The 22,185-nt window shown below is 35.7% G+C and overlaps 1 protein-coding gene across 1 annotated transcript in view; it reads right to left on the reverse strand.

Annotated features, from left to right (window-relative positions):
• Positions 1-22,185, reverse strand: part of LOC122816888 (V-type proton ATPase catalytic subunit A) — a 449,147-nt gene that overhangs the window by 152,090 nt on the left and 274,872 nt on the right. The window lies entirely within an intron of this gene.

Below are 22,185 nucleotides of genomic sequence, written 5' to 3' on the forward strand. Positions count from 1 at the left end.
GGCAGACAGACACTGGATCCCCTTTGAATGACACCAGACATTAAGCCAATTGTTAAAGCTGATCATCTTGTCTCTATATTGTGGCATCATTCTTGGTGAAGGAAGGATACTGCTCAGGGTTAGGGTCATACCTGCCTGGGCTACATAATCAGAGAGCTCCTCTATGTCTCTTTTCATGCAGTCCAGGGAGGTGCGTCTCAGGTCGCTCACACCAGCATGGACAATGACTGTGTCATATTTGTACTTGCTGTGGAGTGACCGAAGTGCTTGTGTTATGTGGCGGATTCTAGCGCCCGATAGGCAGCTTACTGTGACCCTCTCCTTGTTCAGCCTGGTGAGTGGGACGCCAGTGTGTCTGACTATGGAGTCACCTATGACAAGTATGTTTGGTGTTGTATTTGGCCTTAAGGGCTGTGACTGCTTTGCACACTGCTTTTGTGGTTTATGTGTTGCTTGTGGGGTGTCTTGAGGTAGCAGTTGTTTGGGTGTCTGCTTTGGAGGCCTCTGCTGTTTAGGTAAATTTTACTCAGAGCCTCCGAGTATGTCTTTGTGTGTTTATGTGTTTGATTCAGTGGAGTGGTAGCATTATGTGAGGCTGGTTTTGTGGTGTGTGTAGTTGCCTTCTCCTCCTGTCTGGTCTTGCCAGTCCTGAGTTGAGAGAGCTCAGCCTCCAGTTTGGCTAAATAGCTGCATCTCTCGCAAGTATTTGTGTTATGTGGGAGGAGGAGAGGGTTGTCTGTGTACATGAGGCAGTTATAACATTGCCTCAAGATTCCCAGATTCACCAGCTGGACCGGAGAGGAGATTGACAACTGACCTTTGGACATGCTAGAATAATATTGGGAAATCCTTAATTGAAAACAAGGGCCAGTGGGGAGTGAGGGTGTAGTGCTTTTAATTTTAGTGCTGACTTATATAATTGCTTTAGTGAGCAAGTGCCAGGTAACTTGAGTGCAATGTGATACAAGTAACTAAATGCAAAACGACAAACAGTAACTTTCTTTCAAGTGAAACAAGGAAATAAGTACAGTAAGCAATGCAGATATCACTAGTGATCCACAGAAGCTGAGAAGTTGCGTATTAGGTGAATTAGCTTCCAGGAAATAACAAGCAAACAAACAACAAGTATATAAACAAAGCTAGATTCAGTAGGCCTGGATCTAGTCTATGCTAGAGCAAACAAGGTGAACCAATTTCAGTAAGATACAGTTCAAATATTCAGGCACTATAAACCTTTAACCAGAAAATTCCCAGCTCAGAAGGGCAGAGTCCAGCCTCTTCTCCCACAAGAGTGCAGTCCACGAACCTTCTTAATGTAAAATAACTGGCCTGAAGCCCAAGTGCCTAAACCAGAACTAATACACTTGGACACTGGGCTCTCAATCAGCAGTTCCCAACTTAGAAGGATGAAAGCTACCTGTCCTGCCACCACAGTGCTTGCCACAAACCTTCCTAATGTAAAACAACTGGTCTGAAGCCCAAGTGCTTAATCCAAAAGACTTGAATGATAGCTACACTTTAATCAAGTTACAACCAAGCAGTAATAAATACCATTGAATACTTTAGAGAATGTCTGGATTAGTGCTCAAGTTACACAAACAAAGCTAGATCCAGCAGGCCCGAATCCAGTCTATGCCACAGCAAACAAGGCGCACCAACTTCAGTAAGAAACAGTTCAGATATGCATGCACTATAAGCCTTTAACCAGAAATTCCCAGCTCAGAAGGGCAGAGTCCAGCCTCTCCTCCCACAAGAGTGCAGACCACGAACCCTCTTAATGTAAAATAACTGGCTTGAAAGCCCAAGTGCTTAAAACCAGAATTAATACACTTTTAGAATAACAGACACTGAGCCCTCAATCAGCAGTTCTCAACCTAGAAGGATGTAAGCTACCTGTTCTGCCACAACAGTGCAGACCACAAACCTCTCAGTGCAAAACAACTAACTGGTCCGAAGCCCAAGTGTTTAAACCAAAAGGCTTAGAATGAGTTACACCAAGCAGTAATAAATACAATTGAGTATTTTAAGATGATGCAAAAGTAAAAAGAAGTAGGTAAAACACAAGTACAGTAAAAGCAGATGAAATTTTTTTTTTTTTTTTTTTTTTTTCTGAACAAGTGCTGAGATCAAAGAAACAGATTTGAGTGCTGAAACTAGAAAACTGGCTAGTTACAAGAAAAAAAAAACAAGCTAGAAGGCTTCCCTCAAACACAGAAGGGCTTGGGGCTCAGAAGCCTACAAATAGTCTGTACCACTTAACAAGAAAGGCAGGAAATAAGCTTAATTTTTTTTTTTTTCTATTTCCCAGATGCTCTCTTTGTACACAGTAGGAGTGCCTGAAATCAGAATATGATCTCACTGCACTCAGTTGAGTGAGCAAATGAGATGGGCCCAGAGGCAGGCTGAGGCGGGCAGTTTCAATGCCACTAAGATTAACACCAAAACAAAAACAGGGCGGTGGGTGGGAATAACTGAAGAGCAGAATAACCAGTTAAAAATTCCTTCAACACTCCTTCATACACAGTTTAAATCAATTTAAATACTGTATTTTTAAAAGAAAAGTGCATAAAAAGGTACTTAAATTCTCTTATACGTCCAGTTGAATATAACCAAGTTCTTAGCTTGCCAAGCTGAAGTTTTAAAGCAGGAATTATTTCACATGCACCAGTTTAAATATGCAAGGACAGGAAATCACTGAATGTGGCTACCCCACACCTGTAATTACTAGCAAATAACAAAATTCAGCCAACACTAGCTTTTAGTTCAAGTTACTGAAGAGCAGAATAACCAGTTAAAAATTCCTTCAACACTCCTTCATACACAGTTTAAATCAATTTAAATACTGTATTTTTAAAGAAAAAGTGCATAAAAAGGTACTTAAATTCTCTTATACGTCCAGTTGAATATAACCAAGTTCTTAGCTTGCCAAGCTGAAGTTTTAAAGCAGGAATTATTTCACATGCACCAGTTTAAATATGCAAGGACAGGAAATCACTGAATGTGGCTACCCCCACACCTGTAATTACTAGCAAATAACAAAATTCAGCCAACACTAGCTTTTAGTTCAAGTTACTGAAGAGCAGAATAACCAGTTAAAAATTCCTTCAACACTCCTTCATACACAGTTTAAATCAATTTAAATACTGTATTTTTAAAAGAAAAAGTGCATAAAAGGTACTTAAATTCTCTTATACGTCCAGTTGAATATAACCAAGTTCTTAGCTTGCCAAGCTGAAGTTTTAAAGCAGGAATTATTTCACATGCACCAGTTTAAATATGCAAGGACAGGAAATCACTGAATGTGGCTACCCCACACCTGTAATTACTAGCAAATAACAAAATTCAGCCAACACTAGCTTTTAGTTCAAGTTACTGAAGAGCAGAATAACCAGTTAAAAATTCCTTCAACACTCCTTCATACACAGTTTAAATCAATTTAAATACTGTATTTTTAAAAGAAAAAGTGCATAAAAAGGTACTTAAATTCTCTTATACGTCCAGTTGAATATAACCAAGTTCTTAGCTTGCCAAGCTGAAGTTTTAAAGCAGGAATTATTTCACATGCACCAGTTTAAATATGCAAGGACAGGAAATCACTGAATGTGGCTACCCCCACACCTGTAATTACTAGCAAATAACAAAATTCAGCCAACACTAGCTTTTAGTTCAAGTTACTGAAGAGCAGAATAACCAGTTAAAAATTCCTTCAACACTCCTTCATACACAGTTTAAATCAATTTAAATACTGTATTTTTTAAAGAAAAGTGCATAAAAAGGTACTTAAATTCTCTTATACGTCCAGTTGAATATAACCAAGTTCTTAGCTTGCCAAGCTGAAGTTTTAAAGCAGGAATTATTTCACATGCACCAGTTTAAATATGCAAGGACAGGAAATCACTGAATGTGGCTACCCCCACACCTGTAATTACTAGCAAATAACAAAATTCAGCCAACACTAGCTTTTAGTTCAAGTTACTGAAGAGCAGAATAACCAGTTAAAAATTCCTTCAACACTCCTTCATACACAGTTTAAATCAATTTAAATACTGTATTTTTTAAAGAAAAAGTGCATAAAAAGGTACTTAAATTCTCTTATACGTCCAGTTGAATATAACCAAGTTCTTAGCTTGCCAAGCTGAAGTTTTAAAGCAGGAATTATTTCACATGCACCAGTTTAAATATGCAAGGACAGGAAATCACTGAATGTGGCTACCCCACACCTGTAATTACTAGCAAATAACAAAATTCAGCCAACACTAGCTTTTAGTTCAAGTTACTGAAGAGCAGAATAACCAGTTAAAAATTCCTTCAACACTCCTTCATACACAGTTTAAATCAATTTAAATACTGTATTTTTAAAAGAAAAGTGCATAAAAAGGTACTTAAATTCTCTTATACGTCCAGTTGAATATAACCAAGTTCTTAGCTTGCCAAGCTGAAGTTTTAAAGCAGGAATTATTTCACATGCACCAGTTTAAATATGCAAGGACAGGAAATCACTGAATGTGGCTACCCCACACCTGTAATTACTAGCAAATAACAAAATTCAGCCAACACTAGCTTTTAGTTCAAGTTACTGAAGAGCAGAATAACCAGTTAAAAATTCCTTCAACACTCCTTCATACACAGTTTAAATCAATTTAAATACTGTATTTTTAAAAGAAAAAGTGCATAAAAGGTACTTAAATTCTCTTATACGTCCAGTTGAATATAACCAAGTTCTTAGCTTGCCAAGCTGAAGTTTTAAAGCAGGAATTATTTCACATGCACCAGTTTAAATATGCAAGGACAGGAAATCACTGAATGTGGCTAGCCCCACACCTGTAATTACTAGCAAATAACAAAATTCAGCCAACACTAGCTTTTAGTTCAAGTTACTGAAGAGCAGAATAACCAGTTAAAAATTCCTTCAACACTCCTTCATACACAGTTTAAATCAATTTAAATACTGTATTATTTAAAAGAAAAAGTGCATAAAAAGGTACTTAAATTCTCTTATACGTCCAGTTGAATATAACCAAGTTCTTAGCTTGCCAAGCTGAAGTTTTAAAGCAGGAATTATTTCACATGCACCAGTTTAAATATGCAAGGACAGGAAATCACTGAATGTGGCTACCCCACACCTGTAATTACTAGCAAATAACAAAATTCAGCCAACACTAGCTTTTAGTTCAAGTTACTGAAGAGCAGAATAACCAGTTAAAAATTCCTTCAACACTCCTTCATACACAGTTTAAATCAATTTAAATACTGTATTTTTAAAAGAAAAGTGCATAAAAGGTACTTAAATTCTCTTATACGTCCAGTTGAATATAACCAAGTTCTTAGCTTGCCAAGCTGAAGTTTTAAAGCAGGAATTATTTCACATGCACCAGTTTAAATATGCAAGGACAGGAAATCACTGAATGTGGCTACCCCCACACCTGTAATTACTAGCAAATAACAAAATTCAGCCAACACTAGCTTTTAGTTCAAGTTACTGAAGAGCAGAATAACCAGTTAAAAATTCCTTCAACACTCCTTCATACACAGTTTAAATCAATTTAAATACTGTATTTTTAAAAGAAAAAGTGCATAAAAGGTACTTAAATTCTCTTATACGTCCAGTTGAATATAACCAAGTTCTTAGCTTGCCAAGCTGAAGTTTTAAAGCAGGAATTATTTCACATGCACCAGTTTAAATATGCAAGGACAGGAAATCACTGAATGTGGCTACCCCCACACCTGTAATTACTAGCAAATAACAAAATTCAGCCAACACTAGCTTTTAGTTCAAGTTACTGAAGAGCAGAATAACCAGTTAAAAATTCCTTCAACACTCCTTCATACACAGTTTAAATCAATTTAAATACTGTATTTTTAAAAGAAAAAGTGCATAAAAGGTACTTAAATTCTCTTATACGTCCAGTTGAATATAACCAAGTTCTTAGCTTGCCAAGCTGAAGTTTTAAAGCAGGAATTATTTCACATGCACCAGTTTAAATATGCAAGGACAGGAAATCACTGAATGTGGCTACCCCCACACCTGTAATTACTAGCAAATAACAAAATTCAGCCAACACTAGCTTTTAGTTCAAGTTACTGAAGAGCAGAATAACCAGTTAAAAATTCCTTCAACACTCCTTCATACACAGTTTAAATCAATTTAAATACTGTATTTTTAAAAGAAAAGTGCATAAAAGGTACTTAAATTCTCTTATACGTCCAGTTGAATATAACCAAGTTCTTAGCTTGCCAAGCTGAAGTTTTAAAGCAGGAATTATTTCACATGCACCAGTTTAAATATGCAAGGACAGGAAATCACTGAATGTGGCTACCCCACACCTGTAATTACTAGCAAATAACAAAATTCAGCCAACACTAGCTTTTAGTTCAAGTTACTGAAGAGCAGAATAACCAGTTAAAAATTCCTTCAACACTCCTTCATACACAGTTTAAATCAATTTAAATACTGTATTTTTAAAAGAAAAAGTGCATAAAAGGTACTTAAATTCTCTTATACGTCCAGTTGAATATAACCAAGTTCTTAGCTTGCCAAGCTGAAGTTTTAAAGCAGGAATTATTTCACATGCACCAGTTTAAATATGCAAGGACAGGAAATCACTGAATGTGGCTACCCCACACCTGTAATTACTAGCAAATAACAAAATTCAGCCAACACTAGCTTTTAGTTCAAGTTACTGAAGAGCAGAATAACCAGTTAAAAATTCCTTCAACACTCCTTCATACACAGTTTAAATCAATTTAAATACTGTATTTTTAAAAGAAAAGTGCATAAAAGGTACTTAAATTCTCTTATACGTCCAGTTGAATATAACCAAGTTCTTAGCTTGCCAAGCTGAAGTTTTAAAGCAGGAATTCTTTCACATGCACCAGTTTAAATATGCAAGGACAGGAAATCACTGAATGTGGCTACCCCCACACCTGTAATTACTAGCAAATAACAAAATTCAGCCAACACTAGCTTTTAGTTCAAGTTACTGAAGAGCAGAATAACCAGTTAAAAATTCCTTCAACACTCCTTCATACACAGTTTAAATCAATTTAAATACTGTATTTTTAAAAGAAAAGTGCATAAAAGGTACTTAAATTCTCTTATACGTCCAGTTGAATATAACCAAGTTCTTAGCTTGCCAAGCTGAAGTTTTAAAGCAGGAATTATTTCACATGCACCAGTTTAAATATGCAAGGACAGGAAATCACTGAATGTGGCTACCCCCACACCTGTAATTACTAGCAAATAACAAAATTCAGCCAACACTAGCTTTTAGTTCAAGTTACTGAAGAGCAGAATAACCAGTTAAAAATTCCTTCAACACTCCTTCATACACAGTTTAAATCAATTTAAATACTGTATTTTTAAAAGAAAAGTGCATAAAAGGTACTTAAATTCTCTTATACGTCCAGTTGAATATAACCAAGTTCTTAGCTTGCCAAGCTGAAGTTTTAAAGCAGGAATTATTTCACATGCACCAGTTTAAATATGCAAGGACAGGAAATCACTGAATGTGGCTACCCCACACCTGTAATTACTAGCAAATAACAAAATTCAGCCAACACTAGCTTTTAGTTCAAGTTACTGAAGAGCAGAATAACCAGTTAAAAATTCCTTCAACACTCCTTCATACACAGTTTAAATCAATTTAAATACTGTATTTTTAAAAAGAAAAGTGCATAAAAAGGTACTTAAATTCTCTTATACGTCCAGTTGAATATAACCAAGTTCTTAGCTTGCCAAGCTGAAGTTTTAAAGCAGGAATTATTTCACATGCACCAGTTTAAATATGCAAGGACAGGAAATCACTGAATGTGGCTACCCCCACACCTGTAATTACTAGCAAATAACAAAATTCAGCCAACACTAGCTTTTAGTTCAAGTTACTGAAGAGCAGAATAACCAGTTAAAATTCCTTCAACACTCCTTCATACACAGTTTAAATCAATTTAAATACTGTATTTTTAAAAGAAAAGTGCATAAAAGGTACTTAAATTCTCTTATACGTCCAGTTGAATATAACCAAGTTCTTAGCTTGCCAAGCTGAAGTTTTAAAGCAGGAATTATTTCACATGCACCAGTTTAAATATGCAAGGACAGGAAATCACTGAATGTGGCTACCCCCACACCTGTAATTACTAGCAAATAACAAAATTCAGCCAACACTAGCTTTTAGTTCAAGTTACTGAAGAGCAGAATAACCAGTTAAAAATTCCTTCAACACTCCTTCATACACAGTTTAAATCAATTTAAATACTGTATTTTTTAAAAGAAAAGTGCAGATAAAAGGTACTTAAAATTCTCTTATACGTCCAGTTGAATATAACCAAGTTCTTAGCTTGCCAAGCTGAAGTTTTAAAGCAGGAATTATTTCACATGCACCAGTTTAAATATGCAAGGACAGGAAATCACTGAATGTGGCTACCCCCACACCTGTAATTACTAGCAAATAACAAAATTCAGCCAACACTAGCTTTTAGTTCAAGTTACTGAAGAGCAGAATAACCAGTTAAAAATTCCTTCAACACTCCTTCATACACAGTTTAAATCAATTTAAATACTGTATTTTTAAAAGAAAAAGTGCATAAAAAGGTACTTAAATTCTCTTATACGTCCAGTTGAATATAACCAAGTTCTTAGCTTGCCAAGCTGAAGTTTTAAAGCAGGAATTATTTCACATGCACCAGTTTAAATATGCAAGGACAGGAAATCACTGAATGTGGCTACCCCCACACCTGTAATTACTAGCAAATAACAAAATTCAGCCAACACTAGCTTTTAGTTCAAGTTACTGAAGAGCAGAATAACCAGTTAAAAATTCCTTCAACACTCCTTCATACACAGTTTAAATCAATTTAAATACTGTATTTTTTAAAAGAAAAAGTGCAAAAAAGGTACTTAAATTCTCTTATACGTCCAGTTGAATATAACCAAGTTCTTAGCTTGCCAAGCTGAAGTTTTAAAGCAGGAATTATTTCACATGCACCAGTTTAAATATGCAAGGACAGGAAATCACTGAATGTGGCTACCCCACACCTGTAATTACTAGCAAATAACAAAATTCAGCCAACACTAGCTTTTAGTTCAAGTTACTGAAGAGCAGAATAACCAGTTAAAAATTCCTTCAACACTCCTTCATACACAGTTTAAATCAATTTAAATACTGTATTTTTAAAAGAAAAAGTGCATAAAAGGTACTTAAATTCTCTTATACGTCCAGTTGAATATAACCAAGTTCTTAGCTTGCCAAGCTGAAGTTTTAAAGCAGGAATTATTTCACATGCACCAGTTTAAATATGCAAGGACAGGAAATCACTGAATGTGGCTACCCCCACACCTGTAATTACTAGCAAATAACAAAATTCAGCCAACACTAGCTTTTAGTTCAAGTTACTGAAGAGCAGAATAACCAGTTAAAAATTCCTTCAACACTCCTTCATACACAGTTTAAATCAATTTAAATACTGTATTTTTAAAAGAAAAAGTGCATAAAAAGGTACTTAAATTCTCTTATACGTCCAGTTGAATATAACCAAGTTCTTAGCTTGCCAAGCTGAAGTTTTAAAGCAGGAATTATTTCACATGCACCAGTTTAAATATGCAAGGACAGGAAATCACTGAATGTGGCTACCCCACACCTGTAATTACTAGCAAATAACAAAATTCAGCCAACACTAGCTTTTAGTTCAAGTTACTGAAGAGCAGAATAACCAGTTAAAAATTCCTTCAACACTCCTTCATACACAGTTTAAATCAATTTAAATACTGTATTTTTAAAAGAAAAAGTGCATAAAAAGGTACTTAAATTCTCTTATACGTCCAGTTGAATATAACCAAGTTCTTAGCTTGCCAAGCTGAAGTTTTAAAGCAGGAATTATTTCACATGCACCAGTTTAAATATGCAAGGACAGGAAATCACTGAATGTGGCTACCCCACACCTGTAATTACTAGCAAATAACAAAATTCAGCCAACACTAGCTTTTAGTTCAAGTTACTGAAGAGCAGAATAACCAGTTAAAAATTCCTTCAACACTCCTTCATACACAGTTTAAATCAATTTAAATACTGTATTTTTTAAAAGAAAAAGTGCATAAAAGGTACTTAAATTCTCTTATACGTCCAGTTGAATATAACCAAGTTCTTAGCTTGCCAAGCTGAAGTTTTAAAGCAGGAATTATTTCACATGCACCAGTTTAAATATGCAAGGACAGGAAATCACTGAATGTGGCTACCCCACACCTGTAATTACTAGCAAATAACAAAATTCAGCCAACACTAGCTTTTAGTTCAAGTTACTGAAGAGCAGAATAACCAGTTAAAAATTCCTTCAACACTCCTTCATACACAGTTTAAATCAATTTAAATACTGTATTTTTAAAAGAAAAAGTGCATAAAAGGTACTTAAATTCTCTTATACGTCCAGTTGAATATAACCAAGTTCTTAGCTTGCCAAGCTGAAGTTTTAAAGCAGGAATTATTTCACATGCACCAGTTTAAATATGCAAGGACAGGAAATCACTGAATGTGGCTACCCCACACCTGTAATTACTAGCAAATAACAAAATTCAGCCAACACTAGCTTTTAGTTCAAGTTACTGAAGAGCAGAATAACCAGTTAAAAATTCCTTCAACACTCCTTCATACACAGTTTAAATCAATTTAAATACTGTATTTTTAAAAGAAAAAGTGCATAAAAGGTACTTAAATTCTCTTATACGTCCAGTTGAATATAACCAAGTTCTTAGCTTGCCAAGCTGAAGTTTTAAAGCAGGAATTATTTCACATGCACCAGTTTAAATATGCAAGGACAGGAAATCACTGAATGTGGCTACCCCCACACCTGTAATTACTAGCAAATAACAAAATTCAGCCAACACTAGCTTTTAGTTCAAGTTACTGAAGAGCAGAATAACCAGTTAAAATTCCTTCAACACTCCTTCATACACAGTTTAAATCAATTTAAATACTGTATTTTTAAAAGAAAAAGTGCATAAAAGGTACTTAAATTCTCTTATACGTCCAGTTGAATATAACCAAGTTCTTAGCTTGCCAAGCTGAAGTTTTAAAGCAGGAATTATTTCACATGCACCAGTTTAAATATGCAAGGACAGGAAATCACTGAATGTGGCTACCCCCACACCTGTAATTACTAGCAAATAACAAAATTCAGCCAACACTAGCTTTTAGTTCAAGTTACTGAAGAGCAGAATAACCAGTTAAAAATTCCTTCAACACTCCTTCATACACAGTTTAAATCAATTTAAATACTGTATTTTTAAAAGAAAAAGTGCATAAAAGGTACTTAAATTCTCTTATACGTCCAGTTGAATATAACCAAGTTCTTAGCTTGCCAAGCTGAAGTTTTAAAGCAGGAATTATTTCACATGCACCAGTTTAAATATGCAAGGACAGGAAATCACTGAATGTGGCTACCCCCACACCTGTAATTACTAGCAAATAACAAAATTCAGCCAACACTAGCTTTTAGTTCAAGTTACTGAAGAGCAGAATAACCAGTTAAAAATTCCTTCAACACTCCTTCATACACAGTTTAAATCAATTTAAATACTGTATTTTTAAAAGAAAAAGTGCATAAAAGGTACTTAAATTCTCTTATACGTCCAGTTGAATATAACCAAGTTCTTAGCTTGCCAAGCTGAAGTTTTAAAGCAGGAATTATTTCACATGCACCAGTTTAAATATGCAAGGACAGGAAATCACTGAATGTGGCTACCCCCACACCTGTAATTACTAGCAAATAACAAAATTCAGCCAACACTAGCTTTTAGTTCAAGTTACTGAAGAGCAGAATAACCAGTTAAAAATTCCTTCAACACTCCTTCATACACAGTTTAAATCAATTTAAATACTGTATTTTTAAAAGAAAAAGTGCATAAAAGGTACTTAAATTCTCTTATACGTCCAGTTGAATATAACCAAGTTCTTAGCTTGCCAAGCTGAAGTTTTAAAGCAGGAATTATTTCACATGCACCAGTTTAAATATGCAAGGACAGGAAATCACTGAATGTGGCTACCCCACACCTGTAATTACTAGCAAATAACAAAATTCAGCCAACACTAGCTTTTAGTTCAAGTTACTGAAGAGCAGAATAACCAGTTAAAAATTCCTTCAACACTCCTTCATACACAGTTTAAATCAATTTAAATACTGTATTTTTAAAAGAAAAAGTGCATAAAAGGTACTTAAATTCTCTTATCGTCCAGTTGAATATAACCAAGTTCTTAGCTTGCCAAGCTGAAGTTTTAAAGCAGGAATTATTTCACATGCACCAGTTTAAATATGCAAGGACAGGAAATCACTGAATGTGGCTACCCCCACACCTGTAATTACTAGCAAATAACAAAATTCAGCCAACACTAGCTTTTAGTTCAAGTTACTGAAGAGCAGAATAACCAGTTAAAAATTCCTTCAACACTCCTTCATACACAGTTTAAATCAATTTAAATACTGTATTTTTAAAAGAAAAAGTGCATAAAAGGTACTTAAATTCTCTTATACGTCCAGTTGAATATAACCAAGTTCTTAGCTTGCCAAGCTGAAGTTTTAAAGCAGGAATTATTTCACATGCACCAGTTTAAATATGCAAGGACAGGAAATCACTGAATGTGGCTACCCCACACCTGTAATTACTAGCAAATAACAAAATTCAGCCAACACTAGCTTTTAGTTCAAGTTACTGAAGAGCAGAATAACCAGTTAAAAATTCCTTCAACACTCCTTCATACACAGTTTAAATCAATTTAAATACTGTATTTTTAAAAGAAAAAGTGCATAAAAGGTACTTAAATTCTCTTATACGTCCAGTTGAATATAACCAAGTTCTTAGCTTGCCAAGCTGAAGTTTTAAAGCAGGAATTATTTCACATGCACCAGTTTAAATATGCAAGGACAGGAAATCACTGAATGTGGCTACCCCCACACCTGTAATTACTAGCAAATAACAAAATTCAGCCAACACTAGCTTTTAGTTCAAGTTACTGAAGAGCAGAATAACCAGTTAAAATTCCTTCAACACTCCTTCATACACAGTTTAAATCAATTTAAATACTGTATTTTTAAAAGAAAAAGTGCATAAAAGGTACTTAAATTCTCTTATACGTCCAGTTGAATATAACCAAGTTCTTAGCTTGCCAAGCTGAAGTTTTAAAGCAGGAATTATTTCACATGCACCAGTTTAAATATGCAAGGACAGGAAATCACTGAATGTGGCTACCCCCACACCTGTAATTACTAGCAAATAACAAAATTCAGCCAACACTAGCTTTTAGTTCAAGTTACTGAAGAGCAGAATAACCAGTTAAAAATTCCTTCAACACTCCTTCATACACAGTTTAAATCAATTTAAATACTGTATTTTTAAAAGAAAAAGTGCATAAAAAGGTACTTAAATTCTCTTATACGTCCAGTTGAATATAACCAAGTTCTTAGCTTGCCAAGCTGAAGTTTTAAAGCAGGAATTATTTCACATGCACCAGTTTAAATATGCAAGGACAGGAAATCACTGAATGTGGCTACCCCACACCTGTAATTACTAGCAAATAACAAAATTCAGCCAACACTAGCTTTTAGTTCAAGTTACTGAAGAGCAGAATAACCAGTTAAAAATTCCTTCAACACTCCTTCATACACAGTTTAAATCAATTTAAATACTGTATTTTTTAAAAGAAAAAGTGCATAAAAAGGTACTTAAATTCTCTTATACGTCCAGTTGAATATAACCAAGTTCTTAGCTTGCCAAGCTGAAGTTTTAAAGCAGGAATTATTTCACATGCACCAGTTTAAATATGCAAGGACAGGAAATCACTGAATGTGGCTACCCCCACACCTGTAATTACTAGCAAATAACAAAATTCAGCCAACACTAGCTTTTAGTTCAAGTTACTGAAGAGCAGAATAACCAGTTAAAAATTCCTTCAACACTCCTTCATACACAGTTTAAATCAATATCCTCATTGTCGATAAAACAGATAGTTTTGCACTTCTACTCAAGTGTTCACTATGACCTTTGTTAATCACATATAGTTAATGAATCATACTACACACCCAAAATGTGCTTCTTATCATAGAATAGTTGAAATCACCCAAAGAGTTAGCATACTTTTTATGTTTAAAGAAAAAGGCCTATATTAATCTTCTGATGTATACAGTTATTGCATTTATCCAACTGTCTTATCACAAAATTAACCATTTTTTGCTCAGTCGTATATTAGCCATATATTGGTAACCCTAGTGACAGTTAGGCAATATGGTATAACTAATGATTATGCTGATGTTCAATTGTATTGATCTGTGGGTTAAATACCCTGGGCTGATTAACTTTAATACTAATATAAAATAGGACAAAATGGTCACACTGTAATCAGGCTTGCTGGTGACTGAATAATTAATTTTAGAAGCTTGGTTCTAATCACATTCTTTACTTTTTATAGTTTCTTATAGTTAAGTACTAAATTAACTGCCCTTGTGAGCCATTTTAAGCCTAGCCAATTATCTCTTGTAAGACTCAAACCCTGCATCTTGTGTTTGTAAGGCAAATACCTTAACCATTAAGCCACCCTCCCAACCTTTTTAATTTCATTTGTTCTAAAGATAGTAGTAATGACGCAGTAACAGTTAATTGTCAGCATGCTGACACGTTTTTACTGCTTTACATCTGCAGCATCTGGTTCTTTTTTATTTTTATGATGTTTTCCATACTAAAACCTTGTTATGTCTGGGCATGTGTCAAATAAAGAACAATGGAAATATGCAAACTTCAGAAATGTATTTAAACAGTTTACGTATGTCGCTATATACACTTCACGAGTTACTGTGTTTCATAATTGCTCTTTTTATTTATTCACTTGTTTATTTATTTATTTACTTGTTTGTTTATTTATTTATTTCACAGTTGGTAGATACTTAAGTGCACTGGTCCAAGAACCCTTTTCAGGACACAAGACAGATAACAATACTGGGACTGAAGTTACATAGTGCAAAGGATATGCACACGCTCAGATGCTATATATAATGCAATACAGACTGTGAATACATGTACAGGCAAGCAAAAGTTGTCACTGCAAAGCACAGATACTATAATGGGGAAGAGAAAAGTAATAGAAGTTGATAAAAAGAGAGGAGGAAAGGATGAGCTGATACAGAAGTTAGAAGGTTAATAGCAGAACAGGAACAATTTAAAGGGGAAAAGCAGAACTGTCACAGAAAGGCAATTTGTTATGGAGTAGCTATATAGCCCAAGTACAAGCAATAAAGGAGATAGAAACATATCTGTTGAGAGGAAGTATAAAGTTTGAAATCTTATCAATGATTTTCTTATAGGTTCATAGATTGGTACTAAGCTAACTGCCTTTGTGAGCCATTTTAAGCCTAGCCAATTATCCCTTGTGAGACTCAAACCCTGCACCTTGTATTTGTAAGGCAAAAATCTTAACCATTAGGCCACCCTCCCACACTGGGCTTTTCGCAAGTATTTCTTAAGGTCTTTGCCAAAGTCTATTATAGTGGATGCGCTTCTGATGTCTTGTAGAATTTTGTTCCGCAATATTGGAGCTAATTTAGAAAATGCCTTTTTAGCTGTAGACGATGTATATGAAGGTATAACTAATAGATTGTTTATTGCATTCCTGAGAGAGTAAGAAGGTGAAGGAATTTGCTTGTAGGTAGGCAGTAGCAGTAGTTAAAGACCTTGTAATTATGGCTGTTAAGAAGAAAACAGGCCGTTATGAACAAGTTGCAATTTAGATTTACTATTACTAAGGTAGTAGTGTTCTCTGCATGGACTAAGGTGTTTAAAGTTCAGACTTTTACTCTCAGTTTTCTGCAGAATGTGCAAGTTTAGACAGATTGCAGCAATGAGAGGAAGTAAAAATTCAGGACTAGGAAGAAGGACCCCCATACCAATGGCTTGTCTAGTGTCTTTTGTGTGTAGCTTTGATAGCCTGTAGGCTACCCTGAGCTCTGAAATAATCTTCTGACCCTGTTGTTCCACATGTGAGGAAGGACAGAGAAGCATCCAAAATGAGGCCAGTGTATTTTTGCGGTGTAACTTATGTGATTTAGTCATTTCCAAGATCTAAAATGGGATAGGCTGTACTAAAGTGAGTCTCTTAGATGTCCCAAATAACATAAGTAATGACATTTTGTTGCTTATAATTCTGTTATCAAGGATCTAATTCCACAGTAGTTTAAAGTAATTCTGAAGGATAATATTACTGCCATTATAAGAGGAGGCAACCCCTGTAATGACAGTATTGTCTGCATGAAGGGTGCAACTGAGGTTGAGGCTGTCCAAGGAAGGTAACTAATATCCCAGTACTGAAAGGAAATGTCTTAGGCTTATTAGAGAATGGAATCACAGCAAAATATCTATTGCTAATATAGTTATTAAATATGTTTAGACCTCATTTGAGAATCTACACTTAAATAGTTTTGTTAATAATAAGCAATGGTCTACACATTCAAAAGCCCTTTTGAGGTTGATGAATAATAATCCATTTAAACATCCTTTCTCTGTGTTGGCATAAATGTCATTTAGTAAGACTGAGAAGGGCCTGAAATCACGTTGCTTGTATGGGAGAAGGGCCTGAAATCACATTGCTTGTATGGGAGAAGGGCCTGAAATCACATTGCTTGTATGAGAGAAGGGCCTGAAATCATGTTGCTTGGATGGAAGAAGGGCCAGAAATCATGTTGCTTATATGGGAGAAGGGCCTGAAATCACCTTGTTTGTATGGGAGAAGGGCCTGAAATCATGTTGCTTGTATGGGAGGAGGGCCTGAAATCATGTTGCTTGTATGGGAGAAGGGCCTGAAATCATGTTACTTGTATGGGAGAAGGGCCTGAAATCACGTTGCTTGTATGGGAGAAGGGCCTGAAATCCTGTTGCTTGTATGGGAGAAGGGCCTGAAATCACTTTGCTTATATGGGAGAATGGCCTGAAATCACGTTGTTTGTATGGGAGAAGGGCCTGAAATCACATTGCTTGTATGGGAGAAGGGCCTAAAATCATGTTGCTTATATGGAAGAAGGGCCTGAAATCATGTTGCTTGTATGAGAGAAGGGCCTGAAATCATGTTGATTGTATGGGAGAAGGGCCTGAAATTACATTGCTTGTATGAGAGAAGGGCCTGAAATCACATTGCTTCTATGAAAGAAAGGCCTAAAATCATGTTGCTTGTATGGGAGAAGGGCCTGAAATCATGTTGCTTGTATGGAATAAGGGCCTGAAATCATGTTGCTTGTATGGGATAAGGATCTGAAATCATGTTGCTTGTATGGCAGAAGGGTCTAAAATCACATTACTTCTATGGGAGAATATCATACTGAGTAAGAAAATCTAATCTCCACAGGAATGATTTTCTTTATGATTTTGATGAGAGGCTCTAAGTTTGTAATAGGCCTGTAGTCATCTGGATTAGTACTGAGTGGCTGATTTCGGTAGAAGGATAATCTTAGCCAATTTAAGTAGATTTAAAATAGACTATGTGGTCCGTGTTAGATGAAAGATGCTCAGGCCAATAAAAAAATCCCAGTCTGATCAACACCTGTATAGCATTGATTATTGCAATTATTCTGTAAGTGACATAGTTTTTTTCATATTTTCTCAAATTAGTGAGCACTTGCTGAGGAAAGAAAGCCAATGGGGTGTTGCCATATGCTGGCACTGGGCCAGTTGTTATGTGTAAGCTGTTAGTATGCAAAGCAAGCCATGGCCTTCATTTCTTTATGTAAATGGAATTTAAGAAAATCTGTTGTAAAATATTTTAAGTATGAGCATACATGGAAATGTAGTATGCGGCTGTGGTATTTAAAAAAGAAAAGAAAAAAAGTTTCTTGGAAGCTGACTTACAGCAGTGACAGGCAAAGAAACAATTTTTTTTTTATTTTTGATAGTGGAATGACTTTTGCTTTGCATTATAAAATGTAACGACCACAGAGTTTTAGAAGATGACAGACAGCGAATCTTAGTTTAGCTTTGCAGTGGAAATTATTACAAGAATAATTTCTTACAAGCATGCATTGAGAGCCCATCAAGTATCAGAATGTCCCTTAATTTGCATAAGTCATGGTGTAATTAAGCAATAACCCACGCCTGGGTGTGGGTAATGCTGGAATTACCCACGGTTGGTGTGGTTTGGTCACGAGGGCGAAAAAAAAAAAAAAAGACTTATACTAATGGACATAGTCTGGGTGACTGGACCTTTTTCCATTAGTATAAGTCTCATTTACAATGAGCACGCTGACCAATCAGCATGCACGTTTTGGAATATTAATGGGGGGGTCATTGTATAATTAAACATTATGCAATATTAAGCCAAGAACAGACATAAGATTAAATTAAACTACTCTTTATGCAAGAGAATGTTTTAATCACTCATAGGAGGGAGAGCACTTCAATGGCACTTAGCAAAAAAAAAATGAGAACAAATGGCAGCCATTACTTTTCTTATCTATGCAGCATATTTAAAACAGCTAAAAAATACATCACCGGTGCTTTATTACCTTCATTTTCTTCACAAAATATAAAAATGTGTAACCAAACAATACAACTGAAACTATACAAAAGCTTGCTCTGCCTTCTGTCTGCGTGTCAGAATTGTCCCAACTAATTCAGCTACACATCTTAGAACCTGCACCCACAAAATGATGATTCAATAAAGGTGTTTAAAAAAAAAAGAACCTGCACCCACATTTACAGGAAACCAAAATTCTGAGAATAGAAAAGAATAGATCAGTGACCAAAAAAAGGAAAATAATTCCAGCACCCATAAACTTCTGAAAACATATATTCTGTCATAATTTGATTTCGTTTAGTGAGTCTTGAAAAGTTGAAACAGGAAGGTAGAAAGTTTCCTATGGTCAGCATTACCCTGAATCAAGACCATTTAGGTCATACAGTGATGACATTCTGGTGTCAGAAAAGAAAAAGGTGGCTTGTGGGTTTGTTTTCCACCTTCACCCTGTTCTCCCTCTTTCTATGACTTGGTGTAGGTATACTTAGAAACTGGAAAAAATAAAAAATAAATAAATAAATAAAGTTTTGTTTTGATGTCTTGTGGAACCTCGGGGTTGTCACTGTCACTTCCACATTTTAGTTTGAATTATTTGTGTGAACTAAATGACACAGAATTAATCAGACTACATCCATAAGTTTCATTTCAGTTACTGAAGCCTTACCCATTCGACTCAAAATCTACCTCATCCCATCTTTTACCACAAACCAGAACTGTGACATGTGTATATACTGATCATCTGAAAGTGTTGCTCATGAACTGAAGCCTGGAGATGTGTGTTCAAGGAAAAACTCATAGTGACTGCTGTCAGAACTTGTGATATAGTCATAGTCACGTCTCATATTGAAAATTAAAATTCTATGCAGATTACATACAAATTCATTAAATATAGAACTTTAAAATGTCATATTCAGTGCAGTAGAGGAATAAAGCCCTGACTGTGGCCTAAGGTATCCAAGTTGGGTGCCTGCCGAAGTTGGCAAGGGATTGGGAAGGAATGACAGCACATTGCCTGTCCACTTTTCTCAGGGCAGGGCAGACATGCTGGTGGACAGGTGACTCATTCAGCTACAGTGGATATCAGAACAGAAAGTGGATAAACAGCAGGTTGAGTGCATAGGCAGGACTGGAAGTGTGTCTGCTCTTGGGCCAAAGGTAGAGCTGCTTCCAGTAGCTGTGCCTCATTGCCTCCATACAGTGGCACCGACACAAAAGAGCTAAACCACGCCACCATGAACAATAGTGGCATTACTCAAGCAAGCTCCTCCCCATGTAACACACATACTAGTAAGGGGGGGTGGCATGGATCCATAGGCCAGGAGCACATAAGTGATGCAATTAACATGGGGTATTTGAGAGAATATGTACTTAAGTGGACCATGTTGTCATGGTGGACCATACCAAACACACCATGCAATACCACTGCAAACAAAATCTGATACTTTAAAACAGGAACTTTACAAAAATATGTGGCTTATTTTCAGCTTGTTTTGTGCAGTATTTCAATTTTCAGTCTTTGTCTCAACATTATGCAGTACAGCTTGCTGACAAAAAGGAAAAAAAATAAAGGGTAATGATGTTGCATGCAAGGTTAAATATCACAGTGTAATGGTTCTACTAAAAATGCAGTTTTATCAGAATACAGTCTTTTTCTTAAGTGAGAAAAATAGTCATAAAATGCATATTCACCAAAAAAAAGGAATGCATCTCAAACTTCCATTCCAGCTATACCTATAACAGCACCTATATATAAATGACAACATAACTACATGCTCAAAAACCTACAGGCAAACAAATCCTAGAGAATACAAATGGGGCACAGAGATATAAAAAAGCTATGGCGAAATGGGGAAACATAACAAGAAAGTTAATGAAGTGTGACAAAAACAAAGGACTAAAAGAAAACATTGTAAACATGGCATCTGATAATAAAGCAGATAGTTAATACGTTTTCCTTAATGCAAAGCAGCACAATAAAATGAAAAAGTGAAGCAAGGATGCAAAACGTAAGAACAATAAATACAAAATAAAGGTATGCAGTTGTATAATCTTTGCATAGCCATGGCTGGGGGTTACTGTACAACTGATTTACACCTGAATTGAAGTTTGGTCAGTCAGGTTTCTCCTTATAAACCATACCATGCCTGAAGTAAATAAATCCTATCACAACTCCCACCTTTCATGGTATACTGTTACAATAATCCACAGCAGTGTTCATGGTATACTGTTATAATAATCCACAGCAGTGTTCATGGCATACTGTTATAATAATCCACTGCAGTGTTCATGGTATACTGTTATAATAATCCACAACACTGTTCATGGTATACTGTTATAATAATCCACAGCAGTGTTCACGGCATACTGTTATAATAATCCACAGCAGTGTTCATGGTATACTGTTATAATAATCCACAGCAGTGTTCATGGCATACTGTTATAATAATCCACAGCAGTGTTCATGGTATACTGTTATAATAATCCACAGCAGTGTTCATGGTATACTGTTATACTAATCCACAGCAGTGTTCATGGTATACTGTTATAATAATCCACAGCAATGTTCATGGTATACTGTTATAATAATCCACAGCAGTGTTCATGGTATACTGTTATAATAATCCACAACAGTGTTCATGGTATACTGTTATAATAATCCACAGCAGTGTTCATGGTATACTGTTATAATAATCCAAAGCAGTGTTCATGGTATACTGTTATAATAATCCACAGCAGTGTTCATGGTATACTGTTATAATAATCCACAGCAGTGTTCATGGTATACTGTTATAATAATCCACAACAGTGTTCATGGTATACTGTTATAATAATCCATAGCAGTGGTATGGATTGCAATGCTACTTATGATCTAATGACAAGTCTGATCATGAGAATGAAACCCAAATAAATGAAACACTCAAGCCAAAAATGAATAAATCCTACCATAAATCATAGCTCCTATCCAGGGATTATTGCTGTTATAAAATATGGCCAATAATTGCATGTGATAAAAAATGTTACTAAAAGGATTAGTACAGGTTTACTGTCAGTAAATGCATTTGTCCTTCCCAGACCCATTTAGTCCCACTAGGCTTGAGGCCTCTTTTCAGGAGAGGGCAGATGTGGTAACTATACTAATAGGGGAAGTTTTCCAGGGCGTTGGTGAACTTCCCTCCACATTTTTCTGTAGGTGCCATGCAATCTTTTACATCCATTTCATCTACCAGCAACAATGGGACCCTCGGTTTAACATCTCGTCTGAGGGATAGTGGGTCTCTAAATGTGCTAATGTGAACATTGAAATATACAAAATCTGTCTTATTCTTAGACATTCATTTGATAACAAAATAATGTAGTGAGGAGTTTCAGCCATCAGACAACAAGCAATAAATTTACAATAAAAATATAAACAATAACCAATGTTTCTAGTTCATTATTCTGTGTAATCAGAGTATAATCAATTAGTAAACAGCATTTAACAGCCCCACGGTGCAGAGCAATAAAGCCCTGACTGTATCCCAGGCAGTTCATGTTTAGTTAGCAGCAAGGGTGCTGGGGGGAACCAGACGGGGGAGGATGGGAATGAACGGCTGTCACTAGCTCACCCATTCCAGGGGCAGGTTGAGCAGCCTGGCTCCTTGTAATAGCAGCATGA

This window comes from Protopterus annectens, chromosome 12.part0 (assembly GCF_019279795.1).
Source record: "Protopterus annectens isolate FY-2018-M chromosome 12.part0, PAN1.0, whole genome shotgun sequence".
In the NCBI taxonomy this organism is placed as follows: domain Eukaryota; kingdom Metazoa; phylum Chordata; order Ceratodontiformes; family Protopteridae; genus Protopterus; species Protopterus annectens.